At 45.5% G+C, this 15990-nt stretch overlaps 1 long non-coding RNA gene across 2 annotated transcripts in view; it reads right to left on the reverse strand.

Annotated features, from left to right (window-relative positions):
* The window catches only part of LOC122718298, a 39858-nt gene extending 23868 nt beyond the window's left edge, over positions 1–15990 (reverse strand). For both annotated transcript variants that reach the window (XR_006347352.1, XR_006347353.1), the window contains exons 1-2: positions 15668–15990; positions 15164–15257 (exon numbers count right to left, since the gene is read on the reverse strand). This is a non-coding gene — a long non-coding RNA (uncharacterized LOC122718298). The remainder of the gene's footprint in view (positions 1–15163; positions 15258–15667) is intronic.

Genomic DNA, 15990 nt, shown 5'->3' on the forward strand with positions numbered 1-15990 from the left:
GAAGAAGATGAAGAGAGGTTCGTTCAATTCGGAATCGCATACGTCCAAATATGTCCCTCTTGGTCGAACTTCATTCGGCTCATTTTCATCCTCGGTATCGCCATCTTCGTCTCTCTTTCCGCGTCCACGCGACTCCACTAGAAGAGGCGAGAAATCGCGGATCATCTATTTCGAGGCTGCTCGAGAAACGCGCACCTATATAAAATTAATCATTCCCCGGGGTTGAGGTAAGGAGGCGAGGAGGCAAGGAAGAGGAGGGAGAGGCAGGGAGCCTCAGCGAGCAAAGTCCCGCCTTTTGCTTTATCAAGATCATTGATCCCGCGGCGAGGGGGGAAGCGCGGCCTCCTCGTCTCTTCGAGGGTTGCGCGAGGGGGGTCGAAAAAAACGACGGTCGTGAGATTTTTCCGAGAAGTAGGCGGATTTTTTTTCTTATCCGGGGGCCGGGGTGGAGAAATTTCGTGAATGGAATCTCGTCCTAGGAGGCACCATTTATTCCGGCAGTTAATTCACTATCGTGCCCTGTCGAACGCTCCCTGACAGTGGTCGGGAGATTTACTTCTGATCGGTTGATAACCCGCCAGTGGCCATGTCCGCTGTGTCTACAGTGTGTTTTTCAAGCAAACTTGTATCTGGACTCGAAGCTCGCCGGCCACGAGTGTGCCTCTAGGCCACTTCTCTCTCTCTCTCTCTCCCTCACCCTCCCTCCCTCTGTTTCCCTTTCTCGATGAATGGTCGGTCTTTGTCTCGTGTGCTTTCAGACGAGCTTGATAAATCTTTCTCATTTTTTAATCGGCCGTTTATTGCCGCGAGAAACGCGAAATAAATCACGGGGGCGTCATTAAACTATACGGCTACGTGACGCTGGATATCTTCCAGCTTATTTCCCCGACCGGGGGGATATCGAAAATCAGATATACCTATATCGATAGAATTCCCTCTTTATACAACTTTTGCACTCTTTATACATATTTCTTATCACGACAGAACATTTCCAATTGATTCAGAGACAGAAATCGGGAGGAATTATGTCGGGAAATTGTGGCAAGAGAAGCGAATGACTCTTTCTAGAATCCATTTCACGAATCAATTTTATTTCCTCTTTCTTTATTGCCTCGTTTCTAAATTTACGATACGTTATTTCGCGAGCATCATCGAAATAATCGTCGTTTCTAACGGAATGTTTATATCTATATACGTATCGAAACGATAATATTTTGAGAGAGAAGGAGAAATTCGTTTTATCTCTTCGTTCGATCCTCTCGATATAAAAATATTCCACAACAACGCGCGAATGAATTCATCGGTAATAAAACTTTCGCGGAAAAAAAAAAAAATATCGAATTAGATCGAGGAAGAAGCCTTGGTCGTCGCTCAATTTCATCTCGCCTTCGCTTCGATCCTTCTCGTTTCGAACGAACGGCCGAAAAATTTCATTGAAAGAAAAAAAAAAAAAAAAACTTTCGAGAATTCAGTCGCGCTTTTTAACGCGCCATAACTCAATCGAACGATGATCTACGTTGGCTACGCCCACGTATCGGCTCCTCTTTTCCTACGAGTTTCGAAGTTTCCACGAAGGAGCCGGGGGCCCGGGCCCCGATCACTGACCCCCCCACCCCCTCCCCAGCAACTCGTAAACGAGGCCGGCCGCCCGATTAACATTCAAATTGCTTGCGCTGGTCGCGGTTTGGAACAAAGTGGCGCGTCCGGTTCCCAATCTTAATCGGTTTCGATTATTCCATCCTTTTTTTCTCGATAATACGGAATAACGTTGGACGAGGCGGGAGGAGGGGGGGGGGGAGGCCGGAGGTGAACGCCGAGGAATTAATTTCGTTCGCAGGAGGATTCTATTACGCGCGGAGAAACTTGGAAGCCGGCACAACTCGAGGAAGTAATTTATTGCCGAGGATACCGTTCGTTCCTCCCCGATTATTCCACCTCTTCTCGATTATGCATATTAGATATCCCAGTATTAATTCCCTTGAAATTATGGGAAATCGAAGAAAAATAGCCGTTTCCACATACATGTATTCCCCTCGATTTTTATCATAACCTCGAAATTCGTAACTTCGACTTAAAAGAAAAAAAAAAAAAAAAAAAAAGAGAAAACCTTCATCGATCACACGCACAAACGCTCTACTCCAAACTCTCTGCTCTGCTCTACACCACCTCGTCGTATTTTCTCATCGTGCTCGGGAAGGGGGGAGCACGCAGCCACCGCTCTTGTCCGAGTTGTTGCAAGTTGGTTGTCGGGAGAGGGATTTTGGATTCGACGCGGTATAAAAGGCGAAGCGGGGGAGGGGCGCGCAAAAAGATCGGTCGGTTGGTCGGTCGGTCGGCCGGTCTAATCGGGCGTGGGAAGCGAGACGGGGCGAAGCGAGGCTCGTTGCAGCTCCCCACGATGGGAGGAGGAGGGGGATCTCGCAGACTCTCCGCCGACTTTTTCCATCGGCGCCGAGAGGTTTCGCGCGAGGTCACGGAGTTTACGCCAGGCCTTACCCGTGATATATACCCGTCGCTCTCGTCCACCAACGGGTGTCGGGGTGGGGCGGCCCGAGAGGGGCAAAAAGGGCGCGCGGGCGTAGGTTTGTTTTAACAAGGCGTTTAAAGCGTACTCGGTAAACATTCGACGAGAAATATCGGTTGTTTATGGCGCGGTGATTTATCACCTCGCGCGCCTCCGCCAGGCCCGCTAGCGAAACTGGCCGGGGCCCCGGACACGGGCGGGGCGAGGGTGAGAGAGGGGCCAGGCTCTGGAAATAAGTTCAGCCACGGTTCGTCCGCTCGGTGGTGCGGGTCCTGGACGTCGGCGGCCCCCCCCCCCCCGGGGCATCTATGCGGCAGGCGGTTTTAGCGCCGCTTAGAAGGACGAGGAGGGAGGGGGCTCTGATGGCGCATTTGTTTCGCGATAACCGCGAATAAATTCCGTCGTGGGTGTAATTATTGCGCCGGGATTAGCTGCGGCGGGTCCTCCACCACGTACGAGCATTTATTCCGTGGCTCGTTCGAGGGGGGTGTAGTAAGTAACGTCTCGTCAGCGTCCAACGACCGTTTCCTCCGGGATAGAGGCTCGAGCCGAGGCCTCGAGCTTGAGTTATCGACGTTTTTTAATTGGGCTCGTTGCGTGGGCGGTGGAGAGAAATTGGCTGTCCGACGACTCGTAGGTCGACCCTTCGCGGCGGCCCCCTTTCACTTTCTTCGGTGTGCATTTTACGGGGTGAGGCGGTAGAGAGAAGCGGTGGACGAAGTTACAAGTAGAGGCAGATGAAGAAGATGGGACGATTTCCAAGGGATTATTAAAGGGGAGACGTAACGACGAAGTCGTATAATAAACTCGAACATTTGTTTGCGTACGTAGCTCTAGAATCACCGCGAAGGACGATTAATTAAATAAAATAGGAAGAAGAAGAAATTTGACGTACGTTTGAATAAAATATTGAAGAGAATATGGTAACGGAAATCGCGTACGATTTAGTATCCATATGATATAAGAAACGATATCGGTTTTTTCTCTTTTCATTCCTGTACTTTTTGCAACCCAGTTTCCCCGAGATCTCGTTTCGTTCGTCGGCCATGCGTGAAATACCGACGTCGAAACGGAGAGGAAAAGTAAGAATAATCTTGGCGGTGACCGCTTCGTTGAAACGTGTCGGGGGGTGGTCCCGAACAGAGCCTCTTCAGGATTCTACGAGATAATGATGCGGTATCATACGGATACACGAGCTTGTTGACAAACATCACGAGCATACTTTTTTCGCGTGTATATTTATATGACGTCGGCCTCGATAATCCATTGCCTTTCCACGGTTGATTGCCTCTTCACCATTGAATCGTAAAGAAAGCCCGCCACTCGAGATCCTTATTATGATAGATGCATTCTTCGAATTCGCGATATTTCGCGGAGAAAACTTGGTTACGAGATATATTTTAAACGAGAACGAATAAGTTTAATTGGCGTAAAATATCGCGAAAGTAAAGTATTTCTCGATTTCCCCGATTCGATAGGAGAAATTAGGGGAAACTTTCCCCAAGATCAAAGTAGTTCTTTCTTCGAACAAATTTCGAATAAAGGAACCTAAATCTAAACTCCATGCCGCTCGTTATTAACGGAACCTCACATTTCAACCACGACGTCCCCGAAAATTGAATTATAAAATTCCTACGGAATACCTGTCCCAGAATCGCGGCTATTAACGAGATCCAATAATCTACGACACGCATCCGTAAGGGTCCTCGTTGTCCAAGAGGCACATTTATAGACCGACCACCGTCCAAGAGCTGTCCAAGTGCTTCCCATATTTCTGAGCGGAAGATCCGCCCGTAAATCTCTCTAGTCCTCTCATTAACCCGAAAAACACCGAGCATTACCGGTGCCCCCGTGGCCCGGGAACGTCCCTATTCGCGCCACCAAATTAGGGTCCACGGCGGATCCGTGGAATCGTCGCTGAAATATTACAAAACGATCCCCGGCCTCCACCTTTTCCACGAAGGGATAGCACGGAGGAGGCATGCGAGCGAGCAGGACACGTACGATCTCTCCTACTACTCCTCCCCACTCCTCCTCCAGAAGAGGAGAGGAAGAGAGAAAAGAGGGAAGGGAGGAAGAAGGAAGAGAGGAAAGAAAGAAAGAAAGAAGGAAAGAAAAAAATTCAAGAAGCTATTAAGAGGGAATCCCTCATAGCACCGCTACCGTGGAAGATGATAATCTCGGTCGGCTACCGGTAACCCCGGACCGGACCCCTCTGGGGTCCCCGATGACGGGGTCTCCCCCGTGGTCGATAGATTTTTACCTCATAGTCGCTGAAATTTCGCCGTAGGAGGTCCAGTCGAGTTGACACCGTTGAAACGATACCTCGAGACAATGGCCGCTTCTGCCAGGAATCCCCGTGATCGTGGCCAAGGATAGAGAGGGGGGAGGGCAGGATGTTTTCGAAACGAGGGGTATTCTTAATCTTCATTAGTTCGTTTAGAATTTGCATACCAGAGATACTCCCTCCCTCCCCCTATCTCTCTCTTTCTCGCGGCCGTTTATCTGATCGTAGGCAGCGACAACAGTTGAAGGACCCGTGAGCTTCCAAGTTGTCCTTGCCCCATGTCGCGTGTTCCTGGCCAACGTATCCTTCGATGTCCCCGTTCGCGTCCAAGTAACCGAGAAATTATGGAGGATGACTTCCCTTTCGTATACATACGTTTGGGTTTCGAATTTTTCGATTTCGAAGAATCGATCGATAAAAAAAGTATCGAAATTGATGATAATTCGTTCCCTCGTTTTCGTCGACCAGTTTTTTTGATAATTTTCTATCGTATTTAAATGAGAAAAAAAGAAAGCGAAAAATTCGCTCGATATAGCGTTATATATAATGGAAACGTAGTTAATCGAGAAAGAAAGGGAGAAGAGAAAGATCGGGAGAGGTTGTCGAACCGTGAATCTCGCGCACGTGAAATCATTCTTTTAATCCATCAGCAGGGAGGACGACGTTCCCTCGGTGAAAGTTCTGCATACAGCACGGTCCCCGGTTATTAGGCCCACCCAATCAGCGCTTAATCGTGACCTAACCTCCAGCGCGGACCGCTTTGGGAAGCGCATCGAGCGAAGGGGGGCCAAGAAGGTCAAGCTTAGCCCTGAGACGCTCAACCTCACCTTATCGCGCTCCCTCGTCCGGGTGGCCTACTCGGCCTTAATTGCGGGCCCATATCACGATCCAATATGGCCGCCCACCGCGAGTATTAGACCCTATGGCGAACGTCAATGTCCGCTTTATGTAAGAAATACGGTATATCGTGGATCGGGGGCCGCTGCCCGCACTTCATCAAGGACAGCCGCCGCGCGGCCAACGATGGACACAGGAATTACACTTCTCTCTCTCTCTCTCTCTCTCTCTCTCTCTCTCTCTCTCTCTCTCTCTCTCTCGGCTGAAACAGTTTTCTCTGCACGTAAAGCGATCTAGATCATCTATAAACGCGTTCCACGAATACAGGAACGGATGGAAATAGCATCGATATCGAGAACGTCGTCGAAAATTCCTTCCTTTTTTCCACGTACACAAATCACTCGTACCAGCGATCTAATTTATCGATCGCGTTCCTTCATCTTCGGTGATCGCGAGAGAGAAAAGAAAGAAAGAAAGAAAGAAAACACGGCCGCGGTCAATGGGAACGCGCGCAATCCCATTTGCAGTACATCATTCCACTCCTACTACCCACGATACAACGCTTATAATCTACTCTCTAAGAGAAGATCGCACTCGAGATAAACGAGTGCGCCTTATCCTTACCTCGGTCTCGGTTTCCGGGCAAAAATTCGACGAATATTGCACATGCATGCGTCCGCCGCCGGTGTCCGTTCATTTTTCATATCCACCAATTCGCCTGAGGGACGCCACTCCGTTGGAAAATCGGCGACCCACGGTTCCCGGCTTCATTTATCAACCAACGGTTTCTCTCCTCTCTCTCTCTCTCTCTCTCTCGTCGCGCGTTCCCCGGTATCGCGCCATTGAAAAATGATCCCTATCTCTCGTGCCAGACCACCCCCCTCCCCCTACGCCGCGCCACCAATGTTCATTTTCAACCATTCCTTGTCTATCGCCGATCAGGTAGCCGCGAGTGTCTCAATCTGCCTCTCTCCGATCCTGCTCGGGTGATCTCCGCCTCGTCGAGAGCAACGGAGAGACAGAGAGAGAGAAAGAGAGAGAGAGAGAGGGAGGGAGGGAGAGAGGAAGGGGGAGGGTTAGAGCGAGCGCGCGAGGCCGATCGGAAGGGAACGCGTGACCCGTCACTTTTCCAGATCGGTAACGCCGATCCCCGACGCACAAACTTTCCACTCGTACGTTTCCTTTTTCTCAGGTAGCCGACCATTAGTATCCCGCGTATCCTCGATGGCATGCCGATCCGGCATAATCCGTTTCCCTCCGGGGACGATATAACCGATTCTAACTCTCCGGTGAAACCGATCCGTGTCTGTCAGCATCGACGTTCTTATCGGTGACGTGATTAATTATTCTCACGGTGGAACCGTTTGCCACTTGACCACGTTCCTCCTTTCCTATACTCGCTTCATCATCCGTTCGACGTCGATTTCCGTTCTCCATCGGTCCCACATCTCGTAATCTTTCCGGACGATTTTTCTCGCGATGGACACCAATTTGTTCCTTTCCTGGTCCCGTTTCGAACAGATTTCGCGTAATCCACGAAAAAACCTGTTCCAATTCACGTGGATATGGCGATTAGTCTCGCGAATCAATCGATGTCCAAGACGATGTCTTATTATAAACGATGATTATTTGAACGAATTGAATAGAGTTGAATCGATTGGACGATTAACACCGTGCGACAAAGTATCATCGCACGAGTATCATATCACGATTCTCATTCTTTTACAGTTTACTCGTGTAATATTTGTTTGGCATGTCGACTTTTACCTCGTGAACGATCCACGAGCAACGATTATTATCGATTACTCATCGAGGATGACTTTCTCTTCATATGTGTTCAAAGGCTATATTTCTCAACGATGGAAGGATGGAAATTTTTTTTCTCGTGTCCAATCGCGATCGATCCAAAAGCGCAAGTTACAGATGCGATCGTCGAAGGCGGTTCGAGAGGACGTAATGAGGCCTAAACGTCCCTTGTCCCCGCACGCACGCACGCACGCACGCACGTACGTTGCCCGACCACCTGTGCCGCTGCAAGTATACGGACATATCGACGCCACCGTAATTTCGGCGTATGGTATGATAATCGTCGTTCACGTCCCACGATAACCGGTCATCCCGTACGAACATCCACCGTGACCGTCATCACCATTGACCACCACCACTACCACCACCACCACCACCACCACTGCCATCACCACTACCACCACCACTACCACCAGCGTGCAGCACCGTCCAAACGAACGAACCTTCGTCGCTTTTCCCCTGGCACGCGTGTGTGATACACCGAGGAATCGGTCACTGCGAGAGACACGGTGACGACGGGAGAAAGAACGGGGGGAGGAGGGAAAAAAAAAGGAAGAGAGACAGAGAGAGATAGCTGCACATTGGATCCCGCGTGCAGCTGCAATTTCGCGTGCTGCACGCATGTCGAATAGCCAAGAGGGGCGATCAGGGCGAACGCACCCTGGAGGACTGGGCGACGAGAACAAACTAGCCTCCGAGCATTGGTGCCCGTTCCGTTCGCTTCTCTCGGCGGCCTCTCAGAGAGCCGAAGAGAAGTCGCCCGGTTATGGCTACGCCTGCTACGCCAGAAGAGGCGGTTAACGAGTCTAATTAGCGACGAAAACGAAAACGAGTTTGACCCTTTTTTCTCTCTTTCCCTCTCTCCGCCCGGAGATTGTCTTTCTCCCTTAAACCCACGCCCCCTACCCCCCCGCTTGCTCCTTGCCTCCTTTCCTCCTTCGTTCACCAAGAGGTTCGTTCCAGAGCCTGGAATCCTCTCCTTTCTTTCTTCTACCGCAGTCGTTCCTCTTCCTTTCTTCCTTCCTTCCTTCCTTCCTTCCTTTTCCACATCCGTCCGTCTCCTCTTCGTCCTTTTTTTCACCGGTCAACCGTTTCCTCGTCTCGACCGGGATAGGATGAATCGCGAACCCCGCCGTGGATTTCCTTTTTTTCTTCTTTTTTTTCTTTTTTTTTTTTTTTTTTTCGAGCGAGGAAACGAAATCAGGTCAGTGGGACGCGCGAAGGGAGGTCGAGACCGACGGAGAGAGACTTTAATTTGCGTGCTTGCGCTGATTACGCTTAGACCCGTCGTTGAAATGCGACCTCCGCCGCGCCACGGCGGGCACGGAATCAGGTTTTCGAGTCCTCGAGTCCGTGCTCAGATGCTGCACCAGGCTTGCTTAGGTGTGGGTTGTAAGGGTTGTTGGTAATCGTAAGCGTGGGTTTTCGGAGAACGAGTATAACTTTTTACGAGTGAGCCTTGTGTGAGTTCGTGTCAATTGACATGTCATGGTAAATTTAAAACCTGTATATATTGTATACGTGTGTCGAATGTATGTATGTTTATTGTTATTATTATTATTTATTTTTTTTTCGATAAAAATTTATATATATATATATACTCTTATTTATTCTCCTATTTTATCCTCATTTTAATTCTGTTGTCAATTACCAGGATGGTATCCTTCTTCCTCCAGGCGTACGAAAATCAAATACACAAGAATGTTATAAGAATAACAACATCGTTTTAAAAATATATATTTCAAGAAAGAGCGTAAACAAAGATCGGAGACGATTTTTTCGAAGGAAGGAATTATTATATATATATATATTATATCGGTCTGAAATACCAGCGTGCATTTGGATAAGAAAAAGAACGTAGAAGTGGCGATTGGTATCGGGAACGACAGAGAGCAAGAAGGGGCGGAAGAAAACGAGAGTGGCCATTAATTAAAAGGAGTATAACGACCTTAAAGCTTCGTTAGCATACCCGCGGGCGGTTTCCTAAGATATTTGTCCGGCATTCGTGGATTCAAACCGAATCTCTACTTTCCCTTTCTTTTTTCCTTTTTTTTTTTTTTTTCTTAACCCCGTTCGCACAATTTTTAATTCGTCGAAAGAGTTATCGACCTATTTGTTTCTTCACCGGTGATTCGCGAAGCTTGAACGAACCGCGAACGAAATCCCGTCTCTGGAAATATCCCAGATATCCCCATTCCTTTATCCAATTTATACTCCACCACGTTGTCGAAACATTTACTTCGCTTCGTTATATTCCCCCCTTTCGATTTTCGCTTCGCAAACAAACGAGAGAAAAAAAAAAAAAGAAAAATGTGCGAGCAGCGTTAAAAGCGTTAAAAAATCCGTTGGATATCGAAAAGGAAAATCGAAAACGGTTTAAGGAACTTCCCCTTAAAGGATCTTCGACCTTCGTGTTCCTAGTTGCGAAGGGGACGTTTCTCGGAACAGATTTGCTTCGATACACCCTCACCGGGGGCCGGGCATCGACGTGGCCGTCTCGTTTTTAAGATAATCGCTGGAAAAGACAAAGTTGAACGCGCGGCATGCCGCGCTGCTGCTTGGCCGGCCGCCGGTTCCTCTAATCGAGATCGTACCCACCGTGGCCATTTTTTCGACTACCGCACGGCTTGATTGAGCTTCGGTGAAAAGCATTCAATTTATACGGGAGATATCTTGATCGGGTTGGGTAGAGCGAAGAATGTACCTTCATTAAGGCGGGTTCGACGAACACGGTTTCGCTTTCGCCTCGAAACCTCCCAATAATAACATTTTTTTCGTCCGAGGGATGGGGGGAGGGGAGGGGGGCCTAGACTCGCGGGCCCGAAACAGGAATACCATCCCGAAAATTTGTTTAACGACGCCGACCAGCTCGAAATAGGCGCGGACGATCGATAGCGGGACACGTGGAACGATATCTGTCCTCATCCTAGGACGAGGCTTCTTCTAAATTTCTCTGGAGGAGGCTTCTGAGGAACCTTTTCGTATTCGAGATTATTACGGTAATCGAAATTATTTTTCTGAATCGTATCTGGGGATCGAGATATCTATACCCTCTCGTATCCAAGAGATAATATATTCATAAAAATAAATAAAAATAGATAGATTCGAAATAAAAATAGATAGATCAGTAATATCTTCTTTAAGTATAGAGAAAATTCGTCTTCCGTTCAATCGCCCGTATATTAAAAAGTAAAAAGCATTCGACCAACCCATTCTTCCTCCTCCTCCTCCTCCTCGCCAGACTCATCCAACATATCCCGATCGAGAATCAAGATCCGCGGAAAGCGAGGAGCAAAACGTCCCCGTTCGCTCGAATACGATTCGACCGAATCGGCGATCTTCCGGCAAGAGTCACGAAGAAGCAGAAGAAGAAGAAGAAGAAGAAGAAGAAGAAGAAGAAGAAGGAAGAGGAGGAGAAGAAGAAGAGGAGCGTGGAACACGGGGAGGAGAAGGCGATGCGGCTTGGCCGATGCAAAGCTCGAGCCGGGGGCCCTCGCAGAAACATTGTCGGCTCCGTGGCTGTCGTCGGTGGAGCACAGTGCGGTCCGTTAGTTCGAGAGGCCGTTGTGTCTGGCTAACAAGTCGACCCTCGTGGCCCCTCGAGGGTGGTCGGCCCCGGGAGGTCTGCCGATCACGCGCCCGGTATCGGCTACTCGGACACGCCCGCGGTCCGTCATCCCATCATCCACGCTCGTACCCACGGACACGACACCGAGCGTCCTCGTGCACGAGCGAGGAGAGGATCGTATACGGCGCGAGGAGCAGGTACAACGCGTCTCCTCGTCCACCGCGGGAGATAGGATAATGTTCCGCTATTTGGACGATGCCAACGCTCGCTTCGAAATAACCGAGAGCCACCCATGGAGAGCGCGAGCCAATCGTCCCGACTTCGCTCCCATGCCGATCTATTTCGATTATTTTGCCCGCGTTGCGAATTGGAAATTGGGAATAGGAGGGGGCGGGGGAGGAGAGGGGGGAAGGGCGTTTCACCAAGTTTCGGATTTCCAGAGATTTCGAGAATCGGAAATACGAGCGAGACGAAGGAGATTCTTAACACGAGTTTTTTTTTTAAAATTAAGGGATTGTTATATATAAAATTGTCGATTCTTTTTGAATCGCTGTATCTTTGGGAATGAATATTGAATTAAAAATTTAATTTAGGCGTATAGAAGTAATGATTTTAATCTTTAGAACGGGAAAGATTGATTGTTGTACGATATTTCTTTCCGAAGTTATAGCAGTTCATTTAAGCAGAAATTAGATAAGATAATTTTTGTTCTATCGAAAAGAAATAAATATTGATAGAAACCACTTCTGTTACGAATCTTCTGCTTTCGTGTATCTTGTAATCTATTGTCTCGAGACAACAGAAATCGAAATTAATTAATAAAAATGGAAAATAATAGTTACGAGGATCGAGCAACTCCATCGAATTTCGATATCCCTCCCCATAAAATCGATCGAGATTTCACGAGAAGCGAAAAAAAGAAAAAGATACGCGAGTCGTATAAACCTCAAAACATCAACTTTCTCAAAGACTTTGTTCGAAGCTGACTTCTCTCACGCGCTGTTTATTCGACAATATCCCCGCATCGATATTCCGATCGAGAGACGAAAAAAAAAAAAACAACAACGAGAAGAACGAGAACGAAAAAAAAAAAAGAGAATAAAAATGAAAAAGAAAGAAAGAAAGAAAGAAAGAAAGAAAGAAAGGAAAAAAAAAGTAGAAAGAAAGGAATAAAGCGACGACGTTTTCCCACGTGATCCGGCGAAACGAAAGAGCCGGTTTTCTCTCTCTCTCCTCTCTGTCGAGTGGTCCGCCGATCGCGAGTGCCTCATTGTTTCACGGCACAATAATGGGCCTGCGTTTCGCTCGCACAACAAGCCGGGAGGACAAGTGTGCGAAAAGCCGAGAGGGCGCCCGCTCCATCGAAAGAAAACGAAGGCGTGTGCGCTCGCGCTCAAAGAGCGCGCAAAACACACAAACAGCCGGATTGCAATAATGGATGCGTGTTGTACAAATACGATATCGGCTCGAGGGGGTACCCCTCCCTCTCGGCCACGTGACCCTTTTCAAAAGGACTCGGAATATAACGAACACCCCCAATGGCGCAACCCCCACAGGGTGCACGCTCCTAGGCTCGTGCCCTCCACCAGTTACCACCGGGGTTAACTTACATGTCTATCCGCTAATACGTGCTGGAATATGTTTTTCTTTTTTTTTTCTTTTTTCTCCCTTTCCATCTTGCTTCTTCTTTCCTCTATTCACAAGGGTCGCTTTCTTTCCTTCTCCTTTCTCTTTCTCTTCTTTTGTTCCGTTGGTTTTTTTATTCGTCCGTTGGTTCGATGCTGTCGTCGAATCTAGTGCTAGTTAGCGCGATAGGTAATAATTTCGTGTCGCGGATTATAGGTACTCGTCGAAGGGTTCACACGATTTCTAAAGTATTTTCTTCTAAGAATCGTAATTTTCGTTTCGAAGAGGAAAGTTACGACGTTCAATGAATCTATCTTCGAAATAGTGCTAGGAAATTTAGGAAAAAATCAATAAATGCAAAATGTACGCGTAAAATTACAAATCGAAAAAAAACTCTTCTTCGAATCTCCTCTCACCGAAACGATCTAAGAGAATGGAAACGAACGGTGAATGGGAATTGTAGCGGGAAGATGGACTTCTCACTCGTCTGTCGAAATAGAAAATTTAGATGGAAATTCGAGAGGTTAGAAGCGTGATTCTCATTCCTAAAAGTCCCGATCGCTCGCCACCCTCGATAAATCACTGGCCGGGTACAATTAGCGAAAATGCATGGCGCGATTTGCGGCGACACGCCGAATGCCGAGTGCTCAGGAACGGCGGGGATCCGCGTAAAGACACGTGTCGAAATAAACCGCGTGCCTATAATAGCTTCTGAATTGCGCGTGCACGCCCCATACGATATTCCGCGCGTTTCTCTTTCGTGCACCACGCCCCATAGAGAAAACCTGGGCCGTGCCGGGGGTCCATCGAAACGACGTGACGTTTTTATCCTTGCAGGCTGTCCACGACGCGTGTCATCGATACCGCTCCATTAGAGGAAAAGTTTATACGCGGCTCGATCGTTTGGAGGGAAATTGCGTCGTTCGACAGGAAGATGAACGCGATTATTATGCGATTATTACACCACGTTTCCCCGCGAGTGAGGTGAAGAGACATCTTGGACGATGTGACTTTTTTTTTTGGATTTTATCCTGTATGTGGTTTTTTTTTTCCCCCAGTAATTTTCTTTCTTTCATTTCAAATATATTGTTTCAAATTTTTCTCGATTACGTGAATTATTATGTTTAATTCATCCTCGTTGGAACGCTAAGTAAGAGGGTGGTTGGTAAATCAGGTTGTTCTTACAGGTTTAATTGAAGTGCTTGAATATTTTGTTGTTCGTATCTTGCTCTTGTTAAAAATTGATTTTCTTCGTTATAATTCGAATTGATGTATTCGTTCGTGTCCCCTTAATAAAATTCTATATTTTCATAATTTTTTCATAAAATCGGTTTATCGTTCGGTTAATCGATTGTCGCTGAATTATTCAGAAGGCGAATCTATAATTCATTAAACGGTACGAGTTGCGGTATGATCGCCGCGAAACTCGTGGACTAATTTCGATTCGCTGATCGATAGTCGTTGCTGTGATAATCAGGGGAATAAGTTGAAGCGCGCCATCATTTTTATTTACACACCGGTACGCAAATTGACGTGTGAAGTACACACTTGTATCTGACAGTTCAGGCCGGTAACATGAAGTAGCTGGTAGAGAAAAGTTCCCGTTCGATTCGTTCGAGAGGAAATCGTGTATAAATATTAGAAATCACGTGTTATTTCTCACGATATTAAAACACTAAAGATTATTTACGATTATCACGATTTTAATTTATTTGATTTAATTTATTTTTCAAAGAACAGAATCGTACGATTTATTGATTTTTCCCTTGATACGATAAAACTCGATGGAGTTTTTTTTTTTTTTTTTTTTTTTGTACGCCAGATAGAAGATTTTTACGAAAATTGTATGGGATCGCTTTAATTGGATTTATTCGATTATTCGGTTCAATAAACAGGAAAAATTACTTTAGAAAAGTCAGCGTTAAATTCGACGCAACGAACGCTCTTGGGGGCAAATGCAATTCTGCAGATTTATGATTACCACGAACGCTTCGATGGATAATTTTTTTAATACGTTCGAGAAAATTTATAATAAGAACGGTGAAAATTCGAATTTTATATCGAAACTTTCGTATAACTGCAAAATTTTATATGGACGCGAATGTATTAAAATATTTATAACAGTTGGTAAAGGATCAATAATAATGTCGATAAAACAGAATGAAGGATCAATTTCTGCTTTACTGTTTTACCTACTGTTATACTGACAGAATTTTTAGGGCTTGAAATTACCGAGAGTGGTTTATACAGAGACTTATCGTTATGTTATGAGATTTAATATTCCATGAAATATTCCAAGAAATATTAAAATATTTAAAAAAATAAAATTTAAAACGGCAACATTAAAAATTATATTCAAATTAACTATTAAATTTATGAAAATCCAATAATTAAATAATAGTTGAAACAATATATTCGTGAAAAATAAAATTCTATGCTTCCAAACGACCAACCATCAGAAAAACAAAACTTCCAAACGACCAATCATCAGAAAAACAAAAATACAATGACTCACCATTAGATGAAAACAAAAACGTTGTTACGAAGCAAAAGGACGCAATATTCCACGATGACTACGAACATCTTACGAAGGTCTTGTAAAGTAATATCTGCAAAGATAAATTATAAAGATACATTATAAAAATTAATTTAAGAAATGAGTAATTAAAAAATTCTAAAATATAATAAGAAATATATAATAAAAAATTAAATAAAGACTTAAAATATAAAAAAGGAATTAATAAAAGAGTTAAATAAATCTATATAGATAAAGAAAGCAAATAGTGAGAGAATGATAAAGATATATTAAAAATTGCGAAATTAGCGCCATCTCTAGAATGCCATAAATGAAATTAATAAAGAAACTAACAGACAAAGATAGGAAATAGTGGGAGAAAGACAGAAATAGGGCAAGAATTGACTATCAACGCCATCTTTTACGTGTCAAATACATTTCTCTAAAGGCACTTAAAAAATGGCGCTACTCCTTAACTATTTCTTAATTGTTACATTAACTTACTCTGCTTTTGGAGTTTGTGAAGAAATATCCTTAACATTTATAGATAACACTGTCACACCGATAATTCAATAGCCTTTTTCTGTCCACGACAACGAAATGTATCTTCGCACGGCGAATAAAATGCGCAATATCGTCACAGTCGTAAATAATTACATATATACTATAAATACTCGCAAAAAAAATACATGCACTTTAAACACACGCGAATATATATATTTTAGACACTCATAAATAAAACGTGTGTATTTTAGAAGCAAAAATTATGCACGATTTAAAATTATATTGAAAATCGACGTGCGCGATACCAACGCGTGTAAACACGA

This window comes from Apis laboriosa, unplaced genomic scaffold (assembly GCF_014066325.1).
Source record: "Apis laboriosa isolate Shangri-la unplaced genomic scaffold, ASM1406632v1 scaffold5_cov152, whole genome shotgun sequence".
NCBI classification, from domain to species: Eukaryota; Metazoa; Arthropoda; class Insecta; order Hymenoptera; family Apidae; genus Apis; species Apis laboriosa.